The sequence below is a fragment of the Triturus cristatus genome, chromosome 4_1 (genome assembly GCF_964204655.1).
Source record: "Triturus cristatus chromosome 4_1, aTriCri1.1, whole genome shotgun sequence".
NCBI lineage: Eukaryota > Metazoa > Chordata > Amphibia > Caudata > Salamandridae > Triturus > Triturus cristatus.
The window spans coordinates 1,237,191,189-1,237,215,480 of record NC_140585.1 but is presented as its reverse complement, the minus strand read 5'-3'; the positions used below and the strand labels follow the sequence as shown (position 1 = coordinate 1,237,215,480).

At 45.1% G+C, this 24,292-nt stretch overlaps 1 long non-coding RNA gene across 2 annotated transcripts in view; it reads left to right on the top strand.

The window, feature by feature from the left end:
• The window catches only part of LOC146856491 (uncharacterized), a 160,245-nt gene that overhangs the window by 9,802 nt on the left and 126,151 nt on the right, over nt 1-24,292 (top strand). For both annotated transcript variants that reach the window (XR_014981500.1, XR_014981501.1), the window contains exon 2: nt 5,117-5,472. This is a non-coding gene — a long non-coding RNA (uncharacterized LOC146856491). The remainder of the gene's footprint in view (nt 1-5,116; nt 5,473-24,292) is intronic.

Below are 24,292 nucleotides of genomic sequence, written 5' to 3'. Positions count from 1 at the left end.
TTGTCTATCCCCTTCCAAACTACCCTAAGTTTGTCCGTTGACGCCACCAAGTTTTTTGCCCCAATTTCACTATGTTTCCCCGGTTTTTTGATGGATTTAAAACTGCACAGAATAGGGTTGTTGTCACTATATATAGTGCTAACTCCCTCAGCCTCTAATAGACAATCCCCAAGCAGGGAAGATATAAATACATAATCTAGTGGAGTTGAACTCCCATGCCCAACATAAGTGGCCACAGGTCCTTTATTTGCGGTAATATTTACCTTCTCCATGATATTAACTAAGTCTCGTGTGGCTAAATGATTAAGCAATTCTTCCCCTCTTTTACAGGGAGGGGTTCGGGGATAAATGTGTGCGTTAAAATCACCTCCTACACAGATGTCATCAAGTTTATCATGCTTTTGTCCATCGAAAATTCCATCAATAAAATCAAACAATCTTATAAAATTTGTGTTTGGGTGTGTTGTGAAGTCATTATTATAAAAATTAATTAAGCATAATTTAAACCCGTTAGTGTAAATTAAGGCCTGAAAATTCATATCATTGGTCTTCAAGGGTTCAATTTTAGCTCCTGCAGTAATCTTAACCCAGATAGATAAACCCCCACTAGGTCGTCCCATAGCCGGAACGGGTACAATTTGATTGTAACAGCTATACCCCTCATGAAGCAGAGAACTAGTACACCAAGTTTCTTGGAACATTAAAATATCAAAGTTAATAACCCAATCTATCCAGTCCCTAAATTTCATTTTCGCATTTAAACCGGCAATGTTCCAACTCAAAATTGTTAATTTTTCAGACGATATAGGGGTGACGGTGGCATGAGCAGTTATTTTAGGATCAAGAGACAGAATTACCTCAATTTCACCGTTAGACACCTCTATAGGGAGGCCAGTTATCAATTCTTCCACGGAGTCAGTTACATTCAAGTAATCACTGTCTGCTGTAGCTGGAGGGATAGCTGATGGTCAGTCCTGGGTCTCAAGCTCAGATAATACACTGTATCTATTATACAGTGGAAAAGATGGTAGAGCTGGGCTAAATAATCTCTGAGGGGGCCTATGGAAGTAACTCAACGGTAGTGGAGTTACAACAGTAGAGGGACTGGGATAGATATTATTGCTATTGAGTATAAAATTTACTGTTGAGGGGTGCCTGAAATTAATTACAATGCAGTCTCCATTAATGTTCTTAAATAAGGGACCAACCCAACTTACTCGACGGACTGACAGGATTTCCCTCGAAATATTTGTCCCAACCCCTTTATGTTTAGTCAACCATTCGATACACTTGTTGTTCAACTGGACCCAGGACTCACCTTGTCCCCCCTTAAGCAATGGTACACCGGCTAAGATCAAGACATAAGGGCAGGCATCAGGTGGCAAGTGAAGGGCTGGCCCTGGATGTTTTGTAGGCCTAGTATCAACGGATTTACCCTTGTCTGAACCCATATTAGTTTGTTTCCCCGACTTTATGGTGGCTGAACTAGGTCCGCCCTTTGATGTACCGGCAGCCGCACTAGCGGGGCACGGCGGTCCAGCTTCTACAGCTGGAGTATGCTGCGATGGTGTTGCAGATCGGCTTTTTCCTGCTAAGGCATCCCTAGGTGCAGTGTTATTTACCAGTGTACTACTGTTAATGCTTGGCCCGTCTCCCAAGATGACCTTACTAACGGCCTCCATATCTTTCAGTAGTCGTTCTCCCCTCAGCAGGTCTAGGCTAATCACCCCTTTCCTTTTTTACATCTTCCTTTTTTACCAGGTTTTCCAATCTATCAAGTCTTTTAAAAATTGTATTAAACTGTTTGATCATTTGACTTTCCATTTGTTTAAAAATTGTGTCGACTATAGTCTCAATAAAATTTCCGTTTAACTTTTTTTGAGTAACGCTTTCAATTATGGGCTCAGTCTGTGTACAGGCAGAGTTATGTCCTTCTTTATGGGGGATTATAACTGTATTCCCCTCAACCAGTTGCAAAGACTCATTGCTATCCATGCCATCCATGCCGCCCCCTGATAATTGTTTCCCTCTGGTCCACATACTCTGGGGTGTGGGTTGACTCTTGTTGCGTAGGGGTTGTTTCCTTTTATTTATTGTTTGTTTCGAGGGACCCCTTTTCCTCCTCTCTCCGACAGTCTTGTTACTCGAGGTCGGGGGAGGGTTAACGGTTAGAATGACAGGATCTTGTTGTGAGTCAATGATAATATTTGAACTGCTACCCCCAAATTGAGCTACCATGGGGTTGGCCGGTGGGTTAACCGACAAGGTAGATTTCGTGACTGTGACCGCAGGGGAAAGCGGCACAGCATTATTTGGGCAGTCTTGCTGGAGCTCTAAATGTGAAGTCATAAGACCCAACGACATCCTCCTCTCGGTATTGGCAATTTCAGTGCTAACCAAATTGAAGGCATTTTCCAGCATACTCTCAAAGGAGGGTGGGAGGACAGAAGGGCCCTCAGAGGCCTGTGTGATGGCACTGGTGTTTCGTTTCCCCATAATGCTCTTTTGGGCTCACCTTAACAACAGCTTAGAGAGGGGGTGGCCCGCCCTTTGCCCGAGCTTAGCCCGGCTGGTCCCGCACGCATCGCAGGAGAAACGCCGGTGCCTTTCTGCGCCTCCGGCGATGTCGACGGTGGGCGGGACCTGCGGGGGATTGTGGGGGCTGTAGTCCCCCCGCACCGCGGCTCGGAGCGCGGCAGCGGGAGGGACCTGGCAACCAAGCGACAGCACTCCCCAAAAGACTACCAGTAAGCTCCCGCCGGTCAATCCCCCAATGCGGCAAAGCAGAGCGAAGAGAGGCCTCTGACACAGGCCACAAAAGTAAGTAAATAAGTGGCAAAGTTCCCGCAGGGCAGACCTCTTTGTAGCAAGGAAAAGCTCCGTAGACCGCTCTGGGGTGCTCCGCTGGGTCAGGCGCCCCTCTCCTCCGGGCGCCCCTCTCCTCCGGACTCAGCTCATCTCTCCCAACGCCCCGCTCAACGCTCCGGTAGTGTCCACGGGAGCAGGCGCAGTGGAGACCAATCGCTGAGTGTGTGTGGGCTCTGATCAAAAGCCTTGTTCTGCCGAGGCCATGTGCTGTCGGATGTATAGCTCAGCCGGGCAGAGCCTCTCTAGTGAATGGCCATCTTGCCGCGCGCTCAAGCCACGCCCCATAAATCCGTAAATCTCATTGTCCATATTTGTAGATATTACATTTTAAAACTGCACAGTCCTGCCAAAAACCAGGCATTAGGGATTAGACTAACGCATTTTAGTGCAGGTGGGCGCATCAGAGCACTAAAATTAATTAGTCACGCTTAGTAAGAGCTTCTCAATCCAAACTGCAAGGATAAGGCGCTGTATTGAAGAGCCACCACGCATGGCTTATACTGCTGCTTCCTGCCTACCACATGCAATTTTATGCAACCTGCCGGACCTGGACTCTCTCACTGCTATAGTCGCAGTTAACTTTTAACAGAGAAGTGTTTTCTGTTTCAAGTGGCGCAGCCACCAGTGCGGATTTGTTCCTTTAAAAAAACACAATTGTGAGCCTTCCTGGGCCACTTGGATTCGGCAGCACCTTCTTTTGTTCTTCCAGACACGCACAACAGCTAATTTGTCACAACCAAGCAGTAGGCATAGCTTGCTGTTTTCCTTTGCACTGCAGGATGCTTTCCACTGGGGGGGAGGGCAATCTCTCGCTCCAGCGTTCCTTCCCCCTAACAATAGGACATCATTGATGGTCATCACGTCACACATCAATCTCGCAGTCAGCTGCGTTTATGTTCTGATATTGTTTTAGGGTTGGGGTCCTCCATAGCGGCCCTTCCTAAAATGATTTTGATTGGTATGTTGTGAGGTGTGGAATGTGGGGTTGTTAGGGTCTTGATATCCCCCAAGCTGTTGCTGGTAGTAACCCCTCTGAGGGCCTTGCTGGTAACCATGGCCGAACGGACGCCCTCAGAATCATCCGACCCTGCCAAAAACTGGCCTGAAGACCTTGAGAAGGGATCCCTGAGCTTTTTCCAGGTTGCTGAAGGTAGCTACGAACATAGCTCTTTTAATAACGGCTGGCCTAACAGCAACCCCTGCGCAATCGGGCCTGATGCCAGTTCGGTAAGTTTGAGGTCTAGCTTCAGGAGAATAGACGTCCGCCTCTCGCTGGACAGAGCAAAATTAAAATTGCCCAGTTGGCAGACAGCACTTTGTGCCCACCCTATCTGCTCATCAGGGTCAACGGCTGAGGGTCCTTAGCTCGGAACCTCAGCTCTAGTATTTTTGTCAGAGACCCAGACATATCCAATAATTTATCCTGGCAGGATTGCCAGGCCATGTCAATTCCCTTTTTGGGATCCTTCAAAAAGTTTTTAAGGTATGTGACAAGCGTAGGATCCACTTTGGGGATCTCTGAACTTTCCCTGGTAAATCAGGCCTGAGACATTCGGAGGGCAGTCTAGCACACACCTTTGTCGAAGGCCTGGCGTAAATGAAACTGCACGTAGTCCACCACTTCCTGAGGCGGGAGCCAGGCCGTGGACTCATGGTGGACAATGTCAGTGGGCTCAAACATGAGCAATTTTTGTTGATGGCGGGGATCGGCATGGCGTGCTTTGCGTCTTCGCTTGCTGGGTCCAGGTGTTGTAAATTGACTGCGATTGGATTAGCATTAGCGGAATCCATCTGGTATTTAGAGGCTATCTTGTCCATTTTCTGGAATCCATTTTGTATTTCTGGCAGCCATTTTGTTTGCCATGTGCTCACCATGTGCTTTGTCCTCCCTTAGTGTTAACTGCTCTTGTAATCTGCCTAGAAACAAACTATATTTAGTATCTTCTACCTTCGCACATGCCCAGTTGATTTTGCAGCTGTTAGTAGTATGTAACTGTCAGGATGTGTTTACTAGCATTGGCAAACTGTTAACTCCTCCTACTTGTCGACTGTGCAGTTTCTGTATGACCATCTATGTGCATAACTCTTCTCATGTGTACTTGTACCACCTTTTTTTTCAGCCCCTGTGTGGGTATAAAATGACCATGCTCTTTCTGTTCAGTGTGCTACTTCACTCAATACCGAAGGGTGCTGTGTGAATGTAGTTCCACCTCATGAGGTTTATTAAACTTTGTATTTTCTATTCCAGTTTCTGTGCCAACTTCTTCCTATTGGTCTGAGGACTCTGTGCAGAGAAGGGCGAACCCCTTGCACTGGTCGGCCTAGCTGAGGTCCACTTCTACAAATTGGCGCCCAACATAGGGCCATCGGCGACTCGGATGCCCAAAGGATTGGTCGCGACGAAGGATTGGAATCTCGCTCTGGACGCGATCGCTGCCCGATGAGACCCGAGTCTTGGCAACCACGGCGTTTTTCCTTTCTTTCTGATCTGGCCATCCAGGTGGTGCCGGTCCTCGACTGAGATCTCTTCTGTTGCTTCGCCGTGCAGTGACCATTTGGTCGATTTTAGAACTTGGCAGTTGGAACCTGGACACCAAGTGATTGGTAAGTGTCCTTCTGCGGCGCTTGCTGTTGGTTTTGATGCCTGGGATTGGTAAGGTAGTTTAGTAACACTTACTGTGGCTTTTGGATTTCGGAATTTGTGTTGGCCAACTTGGTTTGTTATGAGATTTATATATGGATTGCAATCTATATAGGCAGGTAATGAGGAGAATTTTCTCTATTTGAATTGATTTGAACGGCACATCGTACTAAAGGTACCTTAAGTGCTACTTTGATTATAATACTGCATATTCTGCACTATTTTGGGCATGCCTGTTTTTAGCACACTTCGTAGGATGTGTTGCTTTTGTAGTGGTACCAATTTGAGACTCGATGAAGCACAACCGGCCCCCCCGGAGGGGACGCCCAATAGGTATATGTATATTAAGCATGGTCTTTCTTCTATAATGAAATACACTCGTAAGGATCCTGAGTTGCGTTGGCCTATGTATGGGTCATTTTTAATTTACGAAAGATTGAGTATGTGGAACAATGTCTGTGTAAGCGAAAGACTAGGCAAGATATGTTTGATTGTGTACGAATGTGGGAGAAAGAAGTGCGTGAACCAATGAAGCGTGAGCAAGCCTTGATTGAAAAAGAACAGTGAAAGAACATTAATGTGAAAGCATTAGAGCTGAAGAACAAAGAAATAAAAGAGTTAAAAGAGAGAGAAGATAGGGAGCTCAATTTACAGGTAACTGGCCAATAGGCTGTTCGGCGGCCACTTTATCCTATACTTAATAAACCACAAGATGATTCCTTATAATTAGATCGTCCTCCACCTCCGTATACTGTTCCTTCTGCCCCTCATGAGTCAGATGAGGACTCTAGTTCAGAGGAACACAAGACACGAGAAACTCGCTCTATGTTGACAGCTGCGCGTTCGACCCAGCTTAGATCTGCTGCTCGTAAAGCAGTTCGTAGCATTGCCCCCGCCTCTGAACTTCTTGATAGTATGAAAGGGTGGCAGGAAAGGGAGCAGCTGTATTTTACTGAGGTGTTTGCCGCAGAGGTCCTTTAGCTGTTTAGGAAATATTCTGAGGAGTTAGAGCCCGACGATGTAGCAGTTAATTGTAAGCAAGTGCGTGATGGTCTTTTTGTTTTCCCCCAGGTGAATGATACAATCAGGCGTTTGGTTAAACTGCGTGTTGATGCAGTCCGTTTGCGAGAGGAGCAAAAGGCTGCAGACGTAGCTGCACAGACATCTCAGACCGGCATGGCACAAGCTTCTATCTCCAGAACAGATAAGACTATGATAGTTCATGCAAAACCTATGCGGGAGGCCGCGCCTTTGTATGTTCCTCCTAAAGGACAGGGTACAAGTGATGATAAGGCCTCTATCGATGCAAAGGGTTATTTTATTTATAATAGGGTTTACACTCCTTGGAATAGGACGGATGTCATGGCACTTAAAACTGCATTGCCTGATCCGCGGAAAAATCCAGCCGCTTTTTATGAGGAAGTTGAGGGTGCTATTAGCTCTTGTACTATGACTTTGCCTGATATTGATTTATTTTTCGGATTGATATTACCGCCTGATATGTGGAGAACTGTTCGTAAAATTGATGATCGTGCAGCTTTTGGGGCGTTATGGAAAGACTTAGAACAAATGGATGTAGAAAGGGAACCCGCACAGAAGCCATGTCAGTTAATTTTAGATCTTCCCGCAGCTATATTAGTTAAGTTAAAAACGATTATTCCCCCTAAAAAGATAGATTGTACTGTTTTAGCATATTGTAAGCAAAAGGCAGATGAATCGGTCTCTGAATCTTTACATGCTTTGAAGAAGCATTCCACGATTTTAGTGGTCAGTCATTGACAGATGACACAGGCAGACATTTGTTTGTCGATAAATATGTCGCAAACCTGTTGCCAGGAATAGCTAGTCGCCTAAAAGCCAGTGAGAGTTCATGGACTACCTCTTCCCCGGTTTCTCTCTTGACTATGGCTCAGTATTATGAACGCCAGGAATTAGAAGCAAAGGTCAATGAGGATAAGAAGACTAAAGAATTAAAAACTAAGGTTATGTTGGCTCAGGCTTATGGTCCGCCTTTTAGAGGTAGCGATAGAGGTGGACATGGATCTTATGGTTCGTCTTTCCCTTCTTATACTCGTTCGAATTTGTCTGCTGACCAGTGCGCGTACTGTAAGAAATTTGGGCATTGGGCTTCCGATTGTCCAGCACTGTGTGCTCAGCAATGTCCACGTGGTCGGGGACAAATGAGAAATCGTTCAGGATATTCAGGGCCTAGAGGAAGCACAGGTGATCGTGCTAGGTTTGATGCTAATATACGTGGGCAGAATGGGTTTAACACTTTTGATAGAAGGAACCAATATCAAATGTCCGACTATGTGCCGTCTGATTCTCAAGATTCTGCTTATGCATAGGATTGCCTAGGATGGGGTAAGGAATCAGTTGAAGTTCCAGTAGATCAGAGGGGTCCCTATGTTACAGCGAATGTTTTGGGTTCTACTGATCAGTTTCTGGTTGATACAGGAGCTACTCGTAGCGCCTTGTCTAAACAATTGGTTCCAAGGGCTCCCCTGTCTGGCTTAACCATTACATCGATAGGTTTCGATGGAACCCCTTCCCTTAGCCCATTGTCACAACCACTTGCATTCCATGTGGATAAATTTACTGCTCCGTGTCCATTTTTGCTTTCCCCAAATACACCAGACAATATTTTAGGTCTTGATATGCTCAAGTATTTCAGGGCTACGATACGATGTTCTCCAGAAGGTGTACGTGTTATCTTGAATGACAACCATCCTGTGATGGAGAGAGCTTGTCTTGTTAAAGAGGATATTGCATTAGCTTCACTCCCTAGTACTTTGTGGGCTACTTCAGACACCGATGTAGGGCAAATGGTTATTCCACCGGTACACATTAGTGTCAAGGAGGGCGCTGTGCTGCCACGTTTGCCTCAATACAAAATTTCACACGAAGGTGAAGAAGCACTCATACGTATTGTCCATGATCTTATTGAAGTGGGGGTTGTTGAGGAAGTTCCTTACAATGTTTGTAACAGTCCGATTCTTCCTATTCTGAAAAAGGATACTGACACGAGGATTTACCGATTCATTATTGATTTGCGAGAAGTTAATAAGATTGTAGTACCACAATACCCCGTGGTTTCTGATATAACGACACTTCTTACTTTGGTTCCTCCGACAGCAACTCCATTCTCTGTGATAGACTTGAAGAATGCTTTCTTTTCGATCCCTATTCATCCTGATAGCCGATATTTGTTCGGTTTCACTTTGAATAATCGATCGTATAGATTTTGTAGAGTTCCTCAAGGCTACACTGAGAGTCCTAGTATTTACAGTCAAGCATTAAAAAGACAACTTGATTCTTTTGTTTTGCCTGAAGGTGTGGCTCTCATACAATATGTCTATGACATCTTGTTGGCAGCCGATACCCCTGAACAGTGTGAAAAATGTACTTTGTCCTTGCTATCTTTTCTTGCTTCCCATCATCACAAAGTGTCACGAAAGAAATTGCAATATTGTAGACCGAAGGTAACCTACTTAGGTCACCTTCTGTCTAAGGAGGGCCGTGCACTCTCACCAGATCGCATTCAAGCTATTTTAGACACACCAGTGCCCCGTACTCAGAAAGATGTCAGTGCATTCATTGGTCTTACTTCTTTTTGTAGGCAATGGATATTAGGATTTTCGCATATTGTTAAACCCTTGCTAGTACTTTTGGCTAAAGATACTCCAATGCCCCTCCCATGGACAGATGAATGTGAGACTGCTTTCCGACAGTTACGACAAGCCCTTTGTTCAGCACCAGTGTTAGGTACTCCAGATTATACGAAGCCTTTTACACTATATGTACATGAGAAAGATGGATGCGCATTGTCAGTTTTAGTGCAGACACACGGTGACAAACAGCGTTCCTGTGCATATTTTTCAGCAGTACTTGATCCTGTTGCTCGTGCGTTACCTGGATGCTTCCGTTCAGTTGCGGCAACAGCTGTGTCAATACGTCAGAGTGAAGGGATAGTTTTGTCACATAAGCTGTTGGTGCTGGTACCCCATGCGGTTGATGCCCTTTTAAATCAGACGAAGACGCAGCATTTAACTAGTGCTCGTCTGACAGGATACGAATTGACATTGTTGGCCCCTCACATTACACTAAAGAGATGTGCGATACTAAACCCAGCCACTTTGTTGCCATACCCAGTGACTCAGTCTCAGTCACAGGAGTCTCATGATTGTATATTCCTTACTGAGGAACAGACAAAGGGTCGTGTCGATTTGCAAGACACGCCCCTTTCAAGTGTTGATGGGGAACTATGGGTTGGTGGGTCCTGTTTGAAGTTACCAGATGGTACAACGTCAGCTGCATATGCAATTACAACACTTCAGACGGTAGCGGATTTTGAAATCGGAAAACATGGCGGCCGCAGGTTAGGCGGTTCGCGCGTCAGCGGATTTGGACCTTCTGAGCCCCCGTCGAGCCGCGCAAAGCCACCGGAGCCATCTCTACGATGGAGGTCTTCGCGGACTCGCGTTGAGCTCCACCAAATTACCGTGTGCTTTCTCACCTCCGTGTTGCACAGTTTCTCCGGCGCTCTGCCTCGCATGGATCTGCCTTCGTGTTGGCGCAGGGTATAGCAACGACTGACTTCTGAGCGGCGCCGATGTGTGGGAGTCCCAGCCTAAAGCTCTCCGTTTCCTCTACCCTGCGCTGGAAGCAGGCAGCCGTGGAGCTCAGGCGCGGACGTAGGGCGGTGGCTCGCGGGCTCCTGAGGGGGGCTGCCGGATCCAGCAACGCGAAGAGCACCCCAGGGAGCCGGAGGAGGACACAGCGGGCACAGCAGCAGCAGCCAGAGAGCCGGTAGTCGTTATAGGTGCCCCAGGCGTCCCTCGCTCCTCCACGGACTACAAGGTGGTGAGTAGCAACGAGGGAGGACGGGGGGAGGGTGCGGTGGCGCCAGGGACCCACAAACCCACTCAGAAACCTACTGGCAGGATATCTCTAGAGAAAGAGGGCAAGACTAGAAGGAGGGGGAAAGGCCCCACGTCTATTGCCCCGGGGGATAAACAAGGCATCAGTCTTAAGGCCCCCCAACAATCTATGACTGTGAGCTCAAAGGTACTGGAGGCTCCAGTGGAAAAAAGAGGCAGCGCGGCTATACCGCCCAAACCAAGTGCCACTATCCATTTAGTTGAGAGGGAAGGTAAAAGAGATATACGTAGAAGCTCGATTCGTATAACCCCCTCACTGCTTTCATACTTCAGGGTGCGGCCCCAAATTCTGGACATTCAACTTGGATCAGAGGTTGTCAGCAATACTGCCGGAATTTCGGAGGGACCTATGAGCGATAAAAGCAAGGCCGATACCCCCCAAGGTGAGGATGCACTTGGGGTGGTTGAGTCGCCTGGGGTTAGACCCACAATGGTTGTTCCAGAGGAGGGTGCGACGTCCTTGCCGGGCCCCGGGGGGGCTGGACCACTCGCGGCCCACAATGGGGAAGTTGGAGGGTCCACTAACATAACTAACAGCGATCCCTCCGGAGAGGGGGGTGAGATCGGTGGTGCTTTGGAGACACTCCTGAATACCATGAGGGAGGAGATTAGGTGCGGTTTTACACAGTCCAAAAGCAACCAGAATGAGATCAGGGCGGTCTGTGAGGCTCTCGAAAAGAAGGTGGATGGTCTCTGTGAGAGAACAGACCATTTGGAAATCTCTGTAGGGCGCTTGGAATCAACTCTGGAGTCAGCAGAGACCAAGATCCAATCCTTGTTAAGGGAAGGTGACGTGATGAAGGAGAGAGTGGAATCTTTGGAAAACTACTCCAGAAGAAACAACTCCGCCTACTAAAAATACCAGAAGGAAAGGAGGGTAGTGATATCAAGGCATTTGTGGTGGCCCTATTAAAAAGCTCACTCAATCTTGAGGAATCGGCAGAAAGTCTCGATAGGGATATTCAGAGGATCCATAGAGACCCTTTCCGCTTTAACCCCGGGAGAGTAAAACCAAGAAAGATCCTGGTTAACTTTCTTACCTATTCCCTTAAGGAGAAAATCCTTAATCTAGCACTAAAAGCGAAGTCAGTGACGGCCACTGGCTTCTCTTTTGAGATCCGGTCAGACCTGTCTAAAACCACCTTAGATAGACAGTGGGAGCTAGGCCAAAAAATTGACAAGTTTAGAGCAGTAGGGGCAACCGTACAGATGAGATTTCCTGCTTTCCTGAGGGTGATGTACAACAATAAAATGCATAATATCCGATCCCCTCAGGAAGCAGATGATTTAATAGCTTCCATCAGTCCGCAGCACCCCTGATCTAGGGCTTTAGGCTTCAAACGTGGAGGAAGGCGAAGAGGCAGAGAATAAAGGGAAAATAAAAAATAAAAAAAAAAATAAGAAGAAGAATCTTAAAATTGCCCCAGTTTGATAGGGCCTTCATGTCTAGGGGGAAGTAAGATTAGATTAGATTAAATAAGGTGGGTAGGCGGGTAAGGGACACAGCACAGTTAGAAGGCGGGAGGAGGGGGATAAGAGATAAGGGAACACTCAATAAAAAAATAAAAAAATACAAGGGAGGGAAAAAAAATATATATATATTTTTATTTATTTCGCAAGGGGTGATAAGCACGTTAGTTAGTTAAGTTGGGTAGTAAGAGGTGAGGTCCCCTCTCTTTATGCATTGATTCCATCTCGTCATTATCGCATTATCGCATTTCCTACGTTCTTCTCACCATAGACCCTGAGGTGGAGGAACGCTGGTCCCTCATTCCAATTAGCTTTTCGGGGGCTTAGGAATGGTCTTTTTCTGACGCAAACTGGCAAAACACCACGCCAGTATCAATTAGGGAGGGTTTTCCAGGGGGTGGGGGGGGGGGAGAAATTTAAAAAGTCCTCATAAGTTTGTCTCAGCATCTTTTATAATATATAATTCAGCCTTTATAGGTTTTCAGGTTGGGAGATGTCGGGTGGACTGTTCTAGAGAGTCGGGTTTAAAAGGTGGAAGGATAGGATGGACAGGAAAGGCTAATCCACCATGATTGGACTGCAGTTTATATCCTGGAATGTCAACGGCTTGCGGGTGAGAGCTAGAAGACACAGGATCTTAAAATATTTAAAAGACTCTCCCGCGCAGATAATAGTCATCCAAGAGACCCACCTATTATAACATGAGGTTAAGGATATGCTGAAAAACTTGAAATGGGTGGATAAATTCATATGTACGGATCATAACGCCAATATACGAGGGATACTTATAATATTTAAAAAGCAGATTTGTGCCCAAATTATGGATCAGAAAGAAGATCTTAGTGGTAGATGGCTATTGGTAAAAGTGCAGCTGATAGGGCTAGTCTATACCCTAGTGGGGTATTACGGCCCGAACCATGATGACCCATCATTTCTGGATAAAATTCAGAATCACCTGATCTCATGCCAAGACCCCATTGTCTGGGTGGGAGATTTTAATATTGTCTTAAATCCCAAGCTGGACAAATCTGTTAACTCAGGAGCAATAACTCCCTCTAAATCCAGGCAAACTCTTACATCTATTTTGTCGAATCTGGGGTTGGTGGATGAATGGAGGCAGAGAGAGGGTAATACTCCAGGGGTCTCTTTTCATAACTACAAGTACAAACACAAGTCAAGAATTGATTACGCTTTCTTCAGTTATAAGCTGAAGGATGACTTGAAGGACATAACATACATTCCCTCTCACCTCTCTGACCATTCTGCCATTGTTTTCACCCTGTCACACCATCAGCAGAGTAGGCAAAACTCTTGGTCCTTTGATCGGACGATTCTGCTTGAAGAAGAGGAAATCTGCTTCCTTGTTGCTGAGGCATGCATGTTCTTGGACATCAATATAAACTCAGCTTCAATAGTCACTGTATGGGAAGCATTGAAAGCTTTCCTAAGAGGCTGCATAACAAACAGAGCTTCTTTTAGGTGTAAAGCTTATAGAACAGCAGTCACCAACATAGAGCAGGAACTCAGGCAGATAGAGTTGAAATTCGGGTCACTCTCGGTAGAGGAACAGGAAAAGCGGGCAGCGCTGAAGGTAAAGCTTGAAAACATACTTCAGGACAGGGTGGCCAAGAGATGGGAGGCATCTAAGCTTTCACATTTTGAATATGGAGAGGCGGCCGGGCAAATCTTGGCCTGGAAAATAAAAACTGACCAGGCCAAGAAATATATTAAGGAAATAAAAATGGTTGGGGAAGCCAGGGTCAGATCCACCACCACAGAAATAGGGATCGCCTTTCAGGAGTTCTTTCAAAACATCTACAAGGAGGATATTGTCAATGACCATTTGGCTAGGGAGGCCAGGGAGGTATGGTTATACCAGGCCCACCTCCCTACCTTTTCGTCAGTCCAGCGTGATCACTTGGAGACCAAAATAACCGAGGCCGAAGTTAGTAACACCATCAAACAACTGAAGCGAGCGAAAGCCGCAGGCACGGACGGCATTCCAGGGGAGGTGTATAGTGCCTTGGGTTCAGTTATAGTTCCATCTTTGACTGCCCTTTTTAACGCTATATTCTTAGATGGCATGGTCCCGCCAGAGTCATGGAATGAGGCCACGATCGTGCTGATCCCTAAACCTGGCATGGACCCGGCCGACTGCGGGTCCTACAGACCAATCTCACTCCTAAACAACGATTATAAGATCTTTGCGGCCATTCTAGTGGGAAGGTGGAGGAGTGAGATTGGTTCAATAATCCAGCAGGACCAGAAGGGATTTATAAGAGGGCGACAGCTAGCAGATCTTACCCACGACCTGGTCGGAGCAATAGATATTGCCACCTCATTCGGTCTCCCATTGGCCACCTTCACCCTGGACGCCACCAAAGCTTTTGATAGGGTCAATTGGCCCTACTTGGCCGCGGTGCTGAGAAGATTTAATTTAGGTGATAACTTCCGTCGTGCCATCTCGCTTCTTTACAACGACCCAAGGGCCAGACTTCTGGTCAATGGAGTTCATACTGAACAAATTAAAATTACGAGGGGTACCAGACAGGGTTGTCCGCTTTCCCCCCTCCTATTTAATATGTATATAGAACCTTTAGCTCAAATATTGAGAGATGATAACAACATTCCCTCTTTTGAGTTCGGAGGTTGGGCTAAGCGGATAGGACTCTATGCGGACGACATAATAGTCTATACATCGGACCCTGTGCAGGCTCTCCCCGTTATTATTAAGAGAGCTAAGGAATTCGGGCAGATTTCGGGATATGAAATCAACGAAGGAAAGACTGAGGTAATGACCTGGAACATCCAAAACTCAAACTTGGCCGTTACTCCATCTATGCGCTACCTGGGAATCAGGATCACCCAGGAGTTAGGTAAAATCGCTTACACCAATTTGGAACGGGTTTCACGAGAATGTCGGGCATTACTAAAAGCTTGGGCCTTTCTTCCATTGACATTTTTGGGGAGAGTCAGTCTAGTCAAAATGTCCATCCTTCCCAAGTACACGTTCATTTTTAATACCATCCCTCTAGCTTTTGATCAGAAACAAATTTATAAATGTCAACAAGACATAAACTCCTTCATTTGGAATTATAAAGCCACCAGACTAGCCTGGAAAAAACTGAGAAGGAGGAGGGAGAAGGGGGGGCTCACACTCCCAGACTTACAATACTATGCCTGGGCTTTTCAGTTATCGTACTCCAGGATGTTGTTGAAGGCTCCATCAAGTGCACCGATTGGTAAAATGTTTAAGGCCATGCTGAATGGGGCTGATTTGCCACCTGACGGTTTTCTTTTTAAATTTGGAGACCGGAAATTCTTCAAGAAGGTGAGGTTAAAGATCTTATTATCCTTGGCCAAGGTGTGGAAAGCGATCAGAGAAAGGGTGGGGTTGCCTTACTATTCTCGGTTTGCTCCAATCTGGGACTCGCTGGGGCTTCCTCTGTGTCTGAGGGATAGTCTTGCAACACCTATTAGAGAGGCAGGGATAGAAAGGTGGGGTCAGCTGTTGGTGGAGGGGGCATTGGTGGGTTGGGAGGAGCTATATGAGAAGGTTGGCCCAACACTTTCCAGATTTAAATACATCCAGTTAGCCAGCTGGTCCCGGGAACTGATTAGGAAAAAGACACACTTGGGGAGGAGTTGCCTCCTGGAAGAACAGTTGGTAGAGAGACAAGTGGGGGGGAAAGAGGTAGCCTTTTGGTACTGGGTCATCTTGGAGGAGGCGGATGGGGACTTCACTCTACCCGATGTACAGTGGGGAGGGCCCACGGGGATGCAGTGTGAGGACATATGGATAAGATCTTTCACTCTCCTGTATAAACTGGTTAAGCCGGCCTGGTTGAGGCGGAATCACCTGTTTACCCTCCATCGAGCTTACCTATCCCCTCAAAGGCTATCTAAATACCAGCCCGGAAAATCATGTAATAAGTGTAATCTTCCTGCAGCCTCCGATGTTCCCATGTTCATGGAATGTCCATTTATCAGCACCTTTTGGGAGGAAGTTAAGATCACTTTGGACTCTATCCTTAAGAAGAATACTCCTATTACTCTGCCGTTAATCATATTTGGGGTGGACGACAATACCACAGGCCAGGCAAAGAGCTTTCTGTTTTACACAATTCTGCTGGCTAGACGGCAGATTTGTAAATTCTGGGTAGACCAGAAGGCACCATCACACGCAGGTTGGCTAGAGTCTCTATATGACACATCAAAGGTGGATATGGCCAGAACATGTCAGCAACGCAACCTCTCCTTTTGGAACTTGTTGGTCCAGTGGAAATAATTGGCTCCGTTTAGCCTCCGGGTTTTTTTTTGTTTTTTTTTTTCCCGGGTCCGATGATTATGCCATCATACTCCAGGTGCCTTGGTGGTCTCTTTCGAAAGGCCTTCCAAGTTTAAGATGGAGTTCCGAGGGGCTGTGAGCCCTCGCATATTTTTCCCTTTCCTCCCACAACATCATCCTCGAGAACGTCTCTCGCCGGTCTATACTCGTTTGATGTCTGGGTTTGGGATGTAATAGTATCTAGTTCCAGACGACATCTAAGGGGAGTGGCGCTTCTCATGGAGATTGTGGGGCAGGCAAATGAGGACAAAAAAAAAACGAAAAAAAAAAAAACACTTCAGACGGTAGTTGAGACAGCTCGTATTCCACAGAAGTCAGCTCAAGCAGCTGAGCTAATAGCTTTGACACGAGCGTGGGAACTTAGTACTGACTTATCTGTGAACATTTATACAGATAGCCGCTATGCGTTCGGAGTGGCTCATGATTTTGGGCTACTCTGGAAGGAGAGGGCTTTCATACATCCCACGTGGTGCAAATAATGCATGGAGAATTAGTACATAATCTCTTGACTGCTTTAACATACCCGAAAAGAATAGCAATTGTTAAATGTAGCGCACATAAGAAAGTAATTGATAAGCTAGGACAAGGCAATGCTTTTGCAGACCAAACAGCCCATGACACTGCCATGCAGCGAAGCACCACGTCTATGTACGTAGTGAAGTCACAGGCTGAACATTGGCATGATACCAGACAGGAAGTGCTAGATATGCAGAGATCTGCTTCTGCAGTAGAAATTGAGCAATGGTCTGAGGACTAAACATTGGATGATGAGGGCAGTTGGAGGAATAAAGAGATGAGTAAGTGGAGATTGCCGATAGCGTATTTACAACCTATGATTCATATGGCACATGGGCCGGCACATGTTAGAGCCTCCTCGATAACGAAATTGCTCACGTAAGTTTGGGAGCATCCAGAAATTGCCGGCACAGCTAAAAAGATGGTGCAGTCTTGTCTGATTTGTCTTCAGCATAATCCTGGTAAAGGGACACAAACTCCTACAGGAGGGTTTGCTACGCCAACGGCACCTTTTGAAGTTTTGCAAATGGATTACATCCAGCTTGAGCGCTGTAATAACTTAAAGTATGTTTTGGTAGTGGTATGTGCCTTTAGTAAATGGATAGAGGCATACCCTACGAAGGACAATACAGCTCTCACTACAGCAAAGGTGCTTTTGAAGGAATTTTTCCCTAGATTTGGTGTTTGTAAACTTTTATGGAGTGATAACGGACCCCATTTTATTGGGCAAGTTGTTGAATATGTCCTGAAGGGGTTGGGGATAAAGCAGAAGTTCCACGCTGCTTTCCATCCACAATCAGCAGGGTTAGTGGAAAGGTATAACGCCACACTTAAATTAAAACTGGCGAAAATACTGGCATGGGGACCCTTAGGGGACTTCCCACTGGACTTGGCTCGCACCTGGGGGGGGGGCCGGCAACCAACCTTGTTGCTCTGCATAGCCAAAAAGTTGGCGTTTTAGAGACTCAGTGGCTCTGACAAGGGCCTTGTTAATCGAGTGTTGTACCCCCACAACCAGGTCTTGCTCCAGTGACCCAGCAGGGTTATCGTAGTAACATTCCTCCTGATAATATTCTGCCTTTGTGTTAGGTTCTGCATAGGAGAGAAACAGGGTCCCATGAGAAAGGGAGAACAGACTAATGTAATGTAAATTATTTTAATTTTTTTTTTTTTTTAATTTTGGGATTTGTATATACATTGACTTTTATGGTTTTCACACTGTAAAACCTAATAAAGTTTTATGAAATGAAATGAATTACTAATGTAATGTAAGGGGAATCAATCAAGCCCCACTTAAAAGCAATAATGTGGAGCAGAATCTACCCTAAGCAGGCAATATCATAAATCACTGTTAGAAGGTGGACTGAGTGTCTCCCTACACCGCTCTAGGCAAAGAGTCTGCACAATTTTCCAACCCTGAGCCAGATCCAGCCACAGGGAGTCATTAGGTAGCAACATGAGGAACCTGGAGAAACTTTTTACGTGTCTCTGTGCGTTCAGTTTGAACCTCCCAGTACCGGAGGCAGTCAAGATGGCCGCCACGTGTGGGTGGGGCTGCCCAGTGTGAGAAACAATGAAAGAGGACCGCGCGTCAGACAGACGTGCGGCCTCACTCGCAAAACTCCTGCTCCACAAGACAATTAGGCACCCTGCTGGGAGGATAAACACTCCCTCACCCAAAAACCCTATGACATGGTTGAGATGTTATATAGGGCTGTGGCTCTATGGTTGGTCACGTGATAATATAGTATCATGGGAAATGTAGTATTTTACAAAAGTTTATTGTGATTGGCCGCTGTTAAAAAGTACTAAAGAAAACAGAAGCATAATCGGAGCCTCCGGTCGTGACATAGAATTGCCCACAGAGAGCCAGTAATGACGCTTTCTGGACCCTGATGAGGCGATTTATTGCGAATGGGTTAAAAAAACATAGGGGAGTAAGGTTTACAATTTTAGTAAATATTAGTAAATGTACGGCATTGCGATTATAGTGAGAAATGTACAAAAACAATGAAATCTCTGGAAGGCCACTGTTACTTCCACAGGAGCCTTCTTCGCAGAAAGAGACTCCCTTTGTCCTCTTCACTACAGTCTCGTCTGCCACACTGGGAGTCATGGGGTATCTCCTGCACTGTAGCACTAGTTCAATTTTATTTCCTTTTTCAGTGGCAGGCAATAGATGTGGGGTTCAGATCCTAGACAGAGCCACTGTATTCTTTGGTATGATTTGCATCTCCATAAAGGGAATGGGGAACTCAAAACACTTCCAACTGTACCAGTTCATGCCATGTGGAGAGGAGGAATTGGGTAGAGAGAGGGGTGTGAAACGAGAGTGGCGTAAGAACAGAAAGAGAGCCAGAGAAGGTGAGGGGTCTCATAAAGGACAAGTGAAGGGGGCGAGTAGATAATGTCTGGATAGAAGGGGAATGTGAGAGCAGAGAGAGACTAATGTGAGGAAGAAAGAAAGGATGAGGAAATGTGGGACAAGCATGGGAAAGGAAAGTGGACCTATGTTGAGAGGGGAAGAGGATGTAAAAGGAAAGAGGAGATTAGGAAAGTAAGCAGCAACAGAATGGGGAGTGATAATGTAAATGAAATGCAGCATGGAAATGGTGGAAATAATGGGGATGGGTAAGAGACTGGGGGGCTAGGAAAGAAGAAATGATGGGGAAAATAGGAATCATATTGTGTTATTGACACCTCATTGAACTTTTGGTAGCCCGACACCTTAGGGCACGTGTATGGCTAGTGGGGTGCAGGGTAGTCCCTGTGTCTTGTCCGGCGGGGGCACACATACAAGTGGAAAGCTGCCCACACAACAGTCAGTCACAGAGCTCCTGGGTGTGGACCTGACCAAAGCCACAGCGGTGAGCCTGACCGATACAGACCAGAGAGCAGAATAGTGCATGGCAGTGCAGCAGCCAGGCAAGTCTCTCTCTGTAACACAGACAGCAGCCACCTCCAGCACGGTCTGCCACTCACTGAGTCCCCTGGCTGCCCAAAAACCTGACTAAAGAAATACTTTTACTCAGCCTGGCACTGCAGTGAAGACAACAGCTCATGGCACAGGAAAGAGTTCAGCAAAGCACCAAAAAAGGGCAATGTCTATCACAATGTGGGAGCGGGGTCAAAGACATTATATTGTAAACGACAAAATATTTAAACTGTTATGGTCTTTCATCTTCAAGTAACCTCATGTAAATAACCATACCCCTTAAATGACACCTAAATCATGCACATTAAAGAAAATGATGGGAAAATGCACTCTTTTTAGGTCGAGCTACAGCATGCATGCGCTGTCTGCAAGACCTGCGGTGATCAGTGTTTGGAATGTAATCCCGCCTGCTCTTTTTTAAGTGGGTCACACCTGCTGATGGTCCTGCTGTCGATCTTCTTTGGTGGCTCCTCATTGGCTGGTGCTCCCGATATATCACTTCCTTTTTTCAATCAGGAGCAATGGCCGAGTACATTTTCCTTACGCTGTACATGTTCTATTTGTTTATTTGGGGACTACTTCAACAAAACAAACGTGTTCATGTTGAACCTTGCAATTATAATGTGAGTTCACCCAACTTAACTTTTTAAACATTGGGGACTACTCCAACAAAACAAACGTGCTTCTGTTGAAGCTTGTAATTATAACGTGAGTTTGCCCAAAACAATCTGTTTTTTGGGTTTTTTTTGCAGCGCCTGCTTTAACAATGACAGCAGCTCCTTTTTCCCCAAGTGCTAGGAGTGTCAGGGACCAAGGAGCAAGGCACCAAGGCACCAAGGCAGCTGACAGCGGGTGGATTGTACAGCATCCACACTGACTTCAGCATCTGCAGTAACTGAGCCTTGCAGGGGGGCTTGCCGAAGGGGCTGCTACGGTTTCAGCCTCCGCAGTCCTCTCTCTTTCCTTGTCCTTCCTAGTGATAGCCAGCCTTTTATTTCACAGTCTTAATTTTTTATCGCTTTTCCATCATTAATTTTTCTGTTCCACAAACAAGAGAACTCCCCAGAAGCGTGTGTGCACTGCAGCTTTAACAGCGAGAGGAAGCGGTGGAGGCAGCTACGCAGAAATCATAATCGAACCTTCTCCCAGCAGCAAGCCTCAGGTAACCCTCTGTCTTCATGCAGCGGCCCAAGAAGTATTCGGGATTAAAGAGCATTAGGCATCCATTTAAGATTATACGTCGCAAAATTCATATCTTAGATCCATTAAATAGCAGCCAGAGCCCCAGCGGGATACGCTGCTGGCCTAGTTTCATCCTACCTCATTGTTTTCCCTGGGACTTCACAGCATGACTTTGGCCGTATAAGGGAGTAGGGAGATCGGTCTGAAATTCTTGAGGGCGGTGGGGTCCGCTGAAGGTTTTTTCAGGAGAGGGTTGACCTGGTTAACGCCAGAACTAATTAGATGCCCAGTTCTTAATGAAAGTCACAAAAGTGCACCCATGGTAGATGTCCTTACGTTAGTACAGATTTATGACTTTCATGGATTTACAAGAATTTACAGAAGTAAGCCTGGAAACTGTACCCTCGAAAATGTTTGTTAACTGCATTCTACCATGAGGAAATATGCAAGTGTATTTGCCCATGTGAAAATCTGCTGAACACTTGCAAATCCACTTTCCCTACAACCCTTTTTTCCCATCTTTCTGAAGTTTTACTTTTGCTCTTGCCAGGAGTAAATTTCCACCCTTTCTCAATGTGGGAAGAGATTAGAGAGGAGCTTGTGGAAACTCTTATACATTGAAGTTTCTAAGTTTGCACAGACTTAGAAGGGCGTTCTAACCCTCGAACTACTGCTTCCAGCTACATCTACCCCCAGGATGTAGATTTCTGAAAAGGTGACAAAATCAGAGAAGGTATGTATACCTTCTATGTGTGAGTAAGTATCTGTATTGTATATATTCTACCCCTGCTGCGGAGAAAAACACAAATAAAACCTAATCTCAGACTCACTCAAAACCTATTTCAGACTATCCCCTACCTCCACTCTCTGACGTATCCCAAACCTCTCATACTACTATGGACTCTCCAATAATCCTTACATTTTTTTTTACCTCTTTATCTCTCCTCTATCCTATTTCATCGAGCTAACAGGCACACCTGTCCACCTCACCCAATACCCAATTTATATTTTACCTAAACTAATTCACCCAAAACACATCTATCCCTTCAAAACTATATACTTAAGGCATGACACCTCAATGAACAATTACTTAACACAATTTCCACCACTAATCCGAAAGACAAATTAAAATTTGCTATTCTACTAACAACAAAAAACTCTAACCTTGGGTTCTGGAATAATGTGCTACTTACTGAGAAGCGCTTCAGTGCCTCGTCAGGGGTAGCAAGCATTATATAAACAAGTTTACTATGACAAAACCGTGCTATAACCTGAGCCCTGTCATAATGAGAGAGGCTATTGGCACACCTATCATATAATGAGAACGTTGCTATAATTTGTCACCTCCTTGCATGGTACCAAAGGGACATGTGAATTCTTTTACAGGACAGTTACATTTATGTTGATATATATTTGTCCTATAGGCAAGTAAATATTTTATGAAATCCCACACCCCTGTTGTTATTTTGTTAGTCTTAATATGTACTTTTGAAAATGTTGATATATGCAATTTAAAATGTTTTAAGTATATATGTTAATCACAAAATGTTTAATTTTTTATAAATTGGCATTTTTATAGTGAGATTATTTAATTATTTGTTAGTTTGTTTAAGGTATTTTTATTATTTTTATAATTTTGGAATGAATAATTTTCTTTTTTAAAAGGGAGAAAAGTTTATGGGGTGATTTTTTTAATTTAAAAAATATTTGAAATCTAATTATTTTAATGTTATACTTTTACATTTTGTTGGTAGTTTGTTTTTATTTTAGATTTGTCACATCACAATTTTAAAGGTAATTTGAAAGTTGTTTGTTAGAATGCATTTGTTTTTTCTGTGTAATGTGCTTGCTTAATATTAGTACAGCGGATGATAATAATTTTACAAACTTAACAAACTGTGTTACTTTATAGTGTAAACAGTAAATTTGAACTTTTCCCCTAATTCATGACTTGCGGTTGAAGTTTAACAGGGAATAATGTATTCAAATTCAAACACTTTCCCGAATGTGGTTAAGGTTGGAATGGGGATAGTAAATTTACCCTCCCCCCACCCCCAAAGGTTCAACACCTTCCCCAGTGTATTTTATTGTAATTGCATTCATATTGCTTACTACCCCATACGAGGTGTCAAAGTGCTTTTTCGGCGAGTAGCATGCTACTCCGGAACACATACAGGATTAGTGTTGAGTTAATACAGTGAAATATGAAAGTAATTTGAGTGGTGGCTATTAGTCAGTTATTTGGATTGAGAAGGATAGCAGAGGGATAGAAGAGAGAAAAAAGGTTAGCATTTATATAGCGCTTGTTACCCCTAATGGGGTGTTGAAGCACTTTTTTGGCGAGTAGAACGCTACTCCGGAACCCATAAGGATTAGAGGTGAATTAGTATAGTGAAATATGAAAGTAATTTGAGTGGTGGATATTAGTCAGTTATTTGGATTGAGAAGGATGCGGAGGGATAGAAGAGGGAAGAAAGGTTTGCATTTATATAGCGCTTGTTACCCCTAATGGGGTGTTGAAGCACTTTCTTGGCGAGTAGCACGCTACTCCGGAACGCATAAGGATTAGTAGTGAATTAGTATAGTGAAATATGAAAGTAATTTGAGTGGTGAATGCAGGGCTTTCTCAATACTTGTGCAAGGCAGTAAAGGTCGTGTGCAATGCTACACTCTGCAGTGCTTCACTATCTCCGTAGAAATTCCAGCCACTGTGCGGTCCTCGAGTCAATGTTCAATGCTGCAGTCAATGTGCACTGCTGCATGCACTCAATAGTCTAACAGCCATTTTGCAGTGTTCCAATGGTTCTGCTACTGCTAAAATCACAGTGCAATGCTAAAATCAGTGCACTCTGCTAAACTTCACACATTGGTGTACAAACAACGATGCACAGTGCTAACGTCACCGGGCATTGCTAATTGTAACAAGCAGTGTTACACTCTATGTGCAGTATTACAACAAGAGCCCAAGCTGTCCTTCAGAGTGTTCATGTCTCTGTGCACTATTACATACATCACGCAGTGTTATGGTTAGAAATGGAAATGAAGCGTTACACAAATCTCTGTAACATAACATGCATTTAGTGTGCAACGACACAGACAGTGTGAACTTGTAGCCAATGTGTTCTACAAAGAGCGCATTGCTGCTGGAAGTGTGCAGTGGTAATCAGTCTACACTCCTAGGCACAAGACTTCAGTCAATCTGCAATTCTATGGAATTGACACTAGCTACGTCAATGTGCAGTGGTCAGTACTACATTCAGTGAACAGTACCATAGGTACACCTGTGCAGCTGCTGTTCATCATAGTTAAAAGTTAGTGGCGTGGCGTGGAGTTGGGTGGGGTAGATTGAAGTCGGGTAGCCCAAGTAGAGTGGAATGGAATGGGGTAGCGTG